At 31.1% G+C, this 10,446-nt stretch overlaps 1 protein-coding gene across 4 annotated transcripts in view; it reads right to left on the reverse strand.

The window, feature by feature from the left end:
- The window catches only part of LOC113549927 (fat-like cadherin-related tumor suppressor homolog), a 142,200-nt gene extending 133,141 nt beyond the window's left edge, over window positions 1-9,059 (reverse strand). For all 4 annotated transcript variants that reach the window (XM_026951455.1, XM_026951454.1, XM_026951452.1 and 1 more), the window contains exon 1: window positions 8,738-9,059. The gene's annotated coding sequence lies outside the window, so the exon portion shown is untranslated. The remainder of the gene's footprint in view (window positions 1-8,737) is intronic.
- Window positions 9,060-10,446: the final 1,387 nt, after the last annotated feature.

Genomic DNA, 10,446 nt, shown 5'->3' on the forward strand with positions numbered 1-10,446 from the left:
ACTTGACGAGAACAGCTGCGGTAGCAATGTGCTGCGTGAATGAAGGCCGACAGCCTACGCTCACGCCTCCTCATGGTACATAGTATAAGTAGTATAAGAACACAGACATACCTCAGGCAGATTTACTCGGCGCGGATGGATCGACCGGTTTTACATTATTGTTGTTTCATTTGTCAAAAAATCAAAATTTAGTAATGATAAACAAAACATATACGTAGATTTAAACTATTATATGCTATACGCTATACGATATGTTAATTTAAAAATTTCGTAAGGATCTTAGTTTGTGAATCCTTAAACTCATTGCACCAAATTAGGTTCAAACAAAACATACCAATATTTACAAATCATAAAATGAAAACGTGGCGGTTAAAATTTTAAATTTTACAATATACCTATTAATATATTTGCATTATCATAAATTATGACAAAAACCTATTTGACTAATTGCATTACTATATTAATATATGAGTTAAAACGATAATATATTTTGTTTATTATGTGATTAAATGCAGTCATTGTTTCAAACAAACTAAACGATGGCGGCAGAGTAATATTATTCACACCAGAGCCTACTCTGCTATCGACTTTAACGGGTAAAAATCCTACTTTATAAAAATAATAATTAATGGCTAAATTCTACACACATTTCTGATTGACAATAAATGGAATCCCTTATAATTATTTAAATATTATTTACCTATTACTTATTAATTTATTAGTTACTACTCGCATGCCATACCTCAGTGTTTCTCAACGAGAAGATCGCGAAGGTAAAAAATAATAAAACACTGTTACAAAATGAACCTTTTCATTCAAATATTTTTATTGAACAAAAAAAAATACTTAAAATAATATATTTAAAAGAAAATAATAAAAATTTTATAAAATAAATAATTAGAGTGATCATTGATTTATATAGGGGGGGACCCGCGATGTAATTGGCAATATTTTATACCTTTTTGGGGAATAGCGTCGTCACGAGACTAAAAAGGTTGAGAAACGGTACAACCTAACAACGACAGTGTGCATTTCATCAATATTTTATTACAGTTTTTATTTTACTTAAAACATTTTAACACTAGATCTCGCTTAAGTTCTGTTTTCTGTTTATTAAAAATAATTATAAATATAAATTTCATAGTACAAAGTTGGTTAAACTTACAGGCTGATTATTTCGATAGGAAATAATCTCTATAATAAACATTTAAATAATAAAAACAAATAAACCTATTTTGTTTAAATTTACTGTCTAAATCACATTCATAATTATTCTGTAAGTATTCAATTTTATGATTTAAGATTATAATATAATAAACGTACAAAAATTGATACAAATGATGAATTATTATTTTTTAATAAATTTGTAAATACAGAATCCAAACAATATTATAAGAAACATAATATGCCTATGTTACCTAGACTCTAGGTCCTAGAGGATATTTTTGAAAATTCAACGTTTCAATTTGTTATTCAGACAATAAAGTAACTACCCAGAAGAATAGCGATATTTTTTAGCATACCTACTGTATCCAAAATAAAAAAGACAATAGCTAGTCAATTCGTCGTACATACTTTGTTTACACGTAGGTATTAACCCATTATAACTTATTTTTTCCATAGTACATTTTGCATTTCTTAAGTTAATAGATCAACGTTTACAGCTAAATAATTAAATACCCATAGAAATAAAAAATTTTAGAAAAATTTACAATTATTATTTTTATATACGCTATATTATACAATGCAAGTACTTAAATGTCTATTATTATATCTTTTTCTACATAACCCCAACTATGATTAAAATATAATTCTAAATATAACGAATTACGTAAATTAGTAATAATATAATAGAAATAAAAATTCATAAATTAGTTAACTATTTTATTATTCTATACAATAACATACTTATTCTTTCCACTTCAACTCTGACTTTGTTTGAAGTACTCATGGCCAAAGTGCTTAGGGCCCGTCAATGTAAAATGTTGTCGAGCGGAAATAATACTCGTATTGATAATACGAGAAGGGGGATCGCAGTATAACTGTTAATAATATACCTACTATAGTACGTACAAGATGAAAAAAATGCAAAAAAACATATTTAATATTATTGTCTTCCATACACAAATTCCTTGTTTGAGACAAGTAGAAACTTTCACAGCAATCTTACTAATAATGTATACGATTTAAGAAATAACAATGTGTCTTTAGAAGTAAAATAATTTACACATTTTTATTTCTTCTTGAAGTTATGCCTAAATCTATAAATTACTATTATTGTTAAAATGTATTATCAGTAAATGATTTTACTAATAAAAATAAAATAGATAAACTATAAATTTTATACTAATAACAATACTTTTGAATAAAACTTTTATAAATTACATGGTAAATTACTAACTCACAATTTAAAAAATATTCAATTTGCATATAACAACTATTTATAATAGATTTAAATATAATATAGATATAAAAAATATACATAACTGATTTTATCATTTGTTGTCGTCTATTGACTGTCATAACTCGTTAGCATGAAAAGCATTGCAAAATATGTTTATATATTTACTTTGATAGTTTGATACTTCCAATTCAATTTAAACTAATGATAACCTATTTCAATTAACAACATTACGACTAATTTACCTAATTGAGACAACACAAAATGAAAGATTTAGCTATATATTTAGTGATTTCATACAATTACAGTACATTAAATGTTCAATATTTTAACATATAAATTATCCAAGTTAATAGAAAAAAAACATTTTCATTACATATATGTATATGTAGGTATTTAAATTCTTAGAAGCTTTTATGAACTTCATTATAGAAATCTCATAACATCTTCATAGTTCAGGAGACTCTGAATAGAAATTTTAATCATACACTGTATATACACATATATATAGGTAGGTAGACTTATATATTTATCGTGGTTATTATGCTTACCATACAACCGTATACAACATTGAAAAGAGTAAAGACTTTATATTTAAACGAGTATTTAAACAAAATATTCCTGTAACTGAAGATACTTAGCAACGATGTAACACATAGAACACAACTCGCATGTCTCATTTTAAAATTATATTCTATTGGGGACTAATAATTAGGCTTTAGTTCAAGCTTAGACTCAATCTCTATTACTATCTATTTTAAGTCTAAAATATAAAAACTCGCTATATCTACTAATATATTAACATTTAGTTATAGTTTACACTAATTTTACAGTATTAAATAAAAACAACTACCTATTTATTCTACACGAAAAATTAAATAATCAATTATAATTTACCGCAGATATTTGATTTTCAATCATGATTTTTATGTTTATGTAAGCTACATTTAAATTATACAAAATAATCAAGCATTTTATACAAAATATTTGTACAGACCATAAGGTTTTATTTTTTAATTTTAGTGTCAACATAATAATTGTTAATAAATATTTAATACCTAATAAATTAATAAATAATAATGAATAATAATTATTCATGTATACATAGTTTTTTTAACCTCAAAAATAAGTTTATTTTATTATCTAAATTGCTACTTGTTTCGATTAAAAAATAAAGATCACATTCGATCGAGACCCATGCACGTTCTCGTCAAAATAGAAAGAGGGGACTAAACGAATCGTTCGATGAATGTTTATAGTTTACACTCTTTCCGGAAACATGTTTCTCCGAATCATATAAGTTTGCACACAAGCAAAAATATTAGTCACCAATGCGCAAGATAAAAAAAAAAAAATAAACAAAACGATATTTCTCTGGGTTTTCCGTCCCTATTCACACCGTCCGTTTCAATTATTGTATTGTAAAATTAACCGTATCTCAATAGCCAATACAACAATAAACGTGTAATAGTATAATAATAAGTGTACCTCGAAGTGTACGTTAGGTATTATTATAATATTATCATCCGGATGCATTGAACCCTTCATGTAATGACTATTATTTATTATTATTATTATACCACACCTATATATAAAATACGAATACATCAGCTATTATAGCGCCGACCAGTGGATAGATGGTCTGTGTCCATCTTGTATTTCATTAATCGAACGCAAGACGAAACTAACGCATTTTACGCACTTCGAGAGAGGACGTGCAGGTTAACGATGAACAACAGCGGAGAAACACAGCGGTGGAACAGTGCCAATGGAAGAGAACCAGACCGAAAGAGTGTGCGCGCGCGCTTTATAGCGCACATACAATATTATTATTATACCTATATATACCTAATACTCTGAGACGACAAACAGCCCGAATACTGCCGCCATCGTTTTAATTGGACAACGGTTAGATGCGTATATTATTATATGTATATGTAAATTGTGGTCGTCAGTCGGCAACTAATAACTAAGATGAAAAATGAAAAAACGGGTTTTATTTAACAATCAATTAGGTACCCAAAATTGTATGACTATTATTTTCTAAACACTATCAGTTACTAACTTCAATATTATTTCCTCAAAATTTTACCAACACTACCAAGTTTCTTTTGAAGTTAAATCATAAAAATTAATACCTTTCAATTGTGTCCAGCGATTACATGTACCGAGTTTAGTTTAAAAATTAAATATACAAGTGTATACCATCTACACCAGGGGTCCCCAATTAATATTTTTGAAGGGCCACATTAGGGATCTGAATTCTAAGTACATATTTACATTATTTAAAAACCAATAATATTTATCAAAAATAATAATTTACAATAATAACACATATAAATATCTAATGTTGTCGTAATATGTGTTATATATTATTTGTCTGCGGGCCGGATAAAATGTGTTCGCGGGCCGCCATTTGGTGACCCATGATCTACACTGTATATGGTTGGAACTTACCATACAATTTAAATACCTTTTACTTGTGAATACCTATGAATCAAAATCAAAATATTATCAACCAAACAGGTAATATTTTTATACAATTGATTATAAACTAGATAATGTAAATGATAAAAGCGAGGATAAGTCTTACACGAGACGTGATTGGGACAAGTTTTTTTCTTGAGGATAAAGGATTTAAAATAGAACTACCTACTTGCTAACAAAAAGGATAATCTCAAGGATAATGATGCACACATCTTACATACCAAGTGTATAAATAACCTAACATATTTGTGGAAAAAAAAATAGAAATGTATGAAGAATTTTGGTGTTTAGCGCACACGTGGTATATGATATAATACGTACATCTAAGTAATATAAAACGGGATATTAAAAGGAAATCGTGAAATGCTCGGTGGGGCATTCTTTGTGTTATATTATTATTATTATTTATTATATACTTGAAATTTGACCCAATGGAGACGGTAGGTAATACGTTCTTTTCAACCAAATCGTCCGATCCCATATACAGCAGACCTGATTTCGTATGGCACGAGTAAAGAACACTTGTTTTCCGTAGGCATACCAACATTTAAGGACCTTGTATAATTAAAATCCAAAAATAAAATAATTGTCCGTACTATAAGACGATATAAGTTCATAAAACAATTATACGATAAGCCTCAACATAGATAAGAACCTATATCAAAAATACTCTACTCTTTATTGAATCACATTAGATCAAGTAAAATTGAGATATTTAAAACATTATATTTTTTTGTAGGACTAGTAAATTCATTAAACTACACGACTTTGTTACATTCCGACAGAATATATAATAAATATAATGCAACCCCTTACCATTACCTGCAGCACACTAGTTTCACTTTGATTTCTCTATAAGCCATGGCACGAAACGTAGGATTAGATTAACCGGGTTTAAATTCTGTCTTATTTTCTTTGCTCTTGTTTTAGATAGGTATGATATAAGTGCGTTACAATAAGTTACACACGTTTCCGTTGTTCTGTGAAACTATTCGGTTATTATTTACTCTCTCGACTATACATTTTTTGCAGATCCATTTTATACAGGTAAATATAAGACAAGCCTGTATTTTGTTCGGGATAGCCCAGGGGTATTGTGGGAGTCGACGTCGAGGAACGTGACTGACTACGCTCAAGGATCATTCTAAACTGTTATTAACAGACAACAGTGCGCCAGCAATAAAAACGTTTTGTTTAAGGTTCTTTTATTTTTTCATCTCTCCACTCATCCGATCAAGGGCACATTTTTTTACACCAATTCTAAGATCTGATTTAAGAAAGAAAGAAAAAATAGTTTCTATGTTAGTCTTGGCAATGTTTTCTTCGCAGTGATTCGGTCTGCTTTAAAAATAAATTGGGAAGAAATCTCGAAATAAATAAATCCAAACGACACATGACGACGGTAATATAAAACATCCGTTTAGTTTGATATGCAATATAATTACATTTATATACATTTTAGGTGGGTACATATAGTACCTACTCTAAAATATCAAAAAATAATTGTAGGAGTTTGAACTTAAAAAAGATAACGAAGATTTCATTCGGAATTATTAACTTTGTTACATACGTAGGTACTATGTTCATTCACCTTTTTTAAACTACTGACCATTTAATAATGTATGTAACTAATATTAATTAATATGATTTTTACTAAGTAGCCGCAATATAACCATTTAATAGTTGTAAAAATAAGATATATTATACTTACATACTCGTAATTTATCAATCAATCTTATTTTAATAGTACTTGATTCAAACTATTATTATTATTAATTAGCAGTAAAAGTAATAAGTAGATATATATATATATATATAATATTAAACTGTATTACACTCGATATATTATATTTGATGTACTATTGATTATAAATTACTATTTTAGTATTTATAATCAATACTAGTAAGTACCTATAAGTACCTAAAATTACCAAGATTTTACCCTGTTAATTTTAGTTTTTTAACTCAAATATTATCTAAATGATTCAGTATCATATTATTACTTGTTTCTGAAGTTGATATGTATTTATTGTATTAAAATTAAATTTATTTAATACCTACCTATAATATTCAGATAGTTTTGAAAACCTTATCAAATTCAATCTATATATTCTTTGTGGAATATATGATAATATATACTTAACAGATTTTGCATTTACTTTTCCTAAGTCGACGTTCTTCTTGTTTTCTACAAATAGATATAGATACCTATCGTAATTAAACGTCGGTAATGTAAAGTTTTTGTTAGTTTAAAATGTACAAATAGACAAAATTGAAAACGGGTCCGTACATTAGTATCGTCACTACTAGCACTGCCTTCATCACTCCTTCCACTACAGGAATACCACAGGAAGTTTGGTAACCCATTTAACACGACTGAAACATTCTGTGGTTAAGACGAGAATACGATCAGATTAAATCTATGTGTAGGTATGTTATACTCCTCGACAGTAACATTTAAATATATTTTGTACTTTGGTATCTACCTACTAACAATTTCGTATTGTAAATTATCCATAATTTTTCGGCCACAAGCCAAAACACGTTGTAACAAGTAGTAAACACGAAATCCTATTAAATAATCTCCAAGAAAAAATGTGATGGTTATCTCAAATATCTTATAATTATTGCTATTAAATAATCCTATGTTATTATGACTTATCCATTTGTCAAACATCTTAATTCCAGAAAAAAAACCAAATTAAAGTTTCATAGACCTGTACTCGATGCGTTATGTCTTACGTGATAGGTAAAATTACATAGCAAAAGGTTTTAAACGCATTTACATAGAAAATGGGTCGAAAATGTAGTAGAAATAATAACTGTAAGGAAAACTTCCTTTTTTTTTTTTTTTTAATTCCGTAGGTATTTTACGTAGGTACTACGAAAGAAATTATGTTTTGTCGGTAAACTTAATACTAGTTGGGCGAAAAAAAGGTAACTACACAAGTTCTCAATCAATGTCAAGGATACATTCTGAATCGTTACACTCGATCCGTAACCGTTGATTCGCTTTTTCGGCAAATGAAAAAAATACGTTTTCTACGCGAATTCTTAACGACCGACAACCCATGCGGAGCGAAAGGGTTTTAAAAATATTAACAACGAGTACTCGGAGCAGCAAACAACGGTTTCGTTACGAAGCGCCAATAGACCGACTTACTATAATATTACGTGTACCTAACGACAATAAACAATAATCGCGGTCGTCTCGGTGGATAGGTAAGTTTTGAAGACGCAAACTTGTAGATCGGAACTTAACAACGTATTATCATCTGTCCTTCGGTTAATGTTATTGCAAACTAGTTGTGTATTACACCTATGGCCGTCGCTTAACGACGTGAAATTTTAAGAACCGGTTTGGACGGCGGACGACGACCACAACAAGCGACACAGCGGACGTTAAATAATAATAATATGATAACGTTGTAAACGGGCGGCAAGTGGTAACGGACGTCGTCGTGGAGAACCGGTGGAGAGACGGAGCGATGTGTGTGGAAAAATGTAGCCGGCGGTCGGCCTACACCTTATAACCTACACGGGTAAAGGTAATGGACATTTTATTTTTCAGGCACGCGAACCACGACGGACGTGCAACAAAATGGGCGAGTCCGCGGAGAAGGTAAAACGCAACGTCGTCGAGTCATCGTCGACCGCATACGCGCGGGCGCGCGCACACACACGCACGTGTTTATCGCGGATCACGGAGAAAAGAGGCATATCGCGTACCTGTCGTACCAATATTATTATTATTATTATTATTATTATTATCTAACTCGTCGTAACACACGTGTGCGTTTACACATCCCACTCGGGTAGCAGTACAATTATACTGAACAGTCGTCTTACCTTTTTGGTGGATTTGCCGGCCGGCGATCCGCTTGGAAAACGGTTTTCACGATATATCTTACACGCGCGCGCGACCGGTTGTAATGACGACGATATTTTATCGCCTGTCGCCGAAAAAACCGGGAGAAAATGAAGCGCACACGGTAAAAATATTAAATTGAAAAAAAAAACAACCGGTGTAAACAATGCGAGCGCGCGCACACACTCACGCACCACCGCCGGCGCGTACGGAACACAACACAACACGCGCACGCACGCACGCACGTTAGGACGACGACGACGGCACACGTCACGCTGAGAGACGAGAACAACGGCGGCGACGGCGACGGCGACGGCGACTGGACAACCGTACGCGGCAACGGAACGCGAACGACTGACTAAACGCCGTCTGTGTATCCGCTGCGCCGCCGCCGTTGTCTCGCGTGCGTACGTGTACGCGCGTTCGACTCTTTGGCGGCGGTGGCGGTGGCGGCGGGCGCCGTTGCCAGCCGGTCGGTCTGTCCGTCGCCTACGTCGTTGAGAACGCGACCACGCGAGTAGAGCCGCCGCCGTTATTGCTGCTGTTCTCGCTGCTGCTGCGTATAGCTGACGCCCGATGACGTTTTTCCACGGATCAAAAACAGCTGTCGGTGGGGGCCGACACACCGGTTCCAAAAATCACGACCGTCACAATTTCATCGTTGTTGTATTATGGTTGTAACGATTTTTCGAAACGAAAATAATAATAATAATAATAATAATAGTATAACACCATTATTTCTTCGATCTCTTGATGACGTGAGTCTTATTTTTTCGAGGTAAATGTTTCGCCAGAAATATAAATACGGTCAAATGTGTCTACCAACTGGTTTTTAAAGGGTTAATAGTCGCTACTTGTTAATACCTATATAAATATTATTATGTTTCGAAACGTACGATTTTTTTGTGAAGAAACGATCGAAAACATACTTTATTTAATTGCCGTTTTTATTTTTTACTCTCGTAACCTCGTCTTTATTACGACATTAAAATCATAAATAAAAACTATTCGTATTCGTAAATACTAATTAGTGATCACCTGATTAGATACTGTAAATATTATATGAGTCTAAAATATGCTATAATATTATACCGATATTTCCTTTCGGTCCCAGATCGTAGCAATATTAATATTAAACTATACTATATAATAACTAATAACTTAAGCTGAGCTTGTAACTAACTTACATAATAACTTATAATACCTACCTACCTTTAATAGATAGGTATTTATACTCTCTTCTCGAATAGTAATATTCTGTAAATACTAGAATAGTGCAATGAAGTATATATATATTTATAATGTAAATTTTCAAACCAACTTCATTCACTTGCACAAAGTTAATGATATTTACTTTATTAGTATATAATTTTAAGTTATTATTGCTCATAATGTAAGCGAAGGAAAATTAATTGACATATAGGTACAATATAAAACATAAGATGATTAAAAAGGTAATACAACAATGCAGCATAAAGCCATATATAGGTACATTGTTTTAGTATATAATTAATAATGTAACTTATTACTATTAATTGAACTTCCTAATTACCTATTAATAAAAAAAAATACATTGTATTAAATATATATTTTAATGACGCATAAGTGTAAAATTTAGATGTAGTGAATAAAAACATATTCGAGTAAATGGTGAATAAAAAACCTATCATAGAGCAATACTATACGCTAT

Source organism: Rhopalosiphum maidis, chromosome 4, assembly GCF_003676215.2.
Source record: "Rhopalosiphum maidis isolate BTI-1 chromosome 4, ASM367621v3, whole genome shotgun sequence".
NCBI lineage: Eukaryota > Metazoa > Arthropoda > Insecta > Hemiptera > Aphididae > Rhopalosiphum > Rhopalosiphum maidis.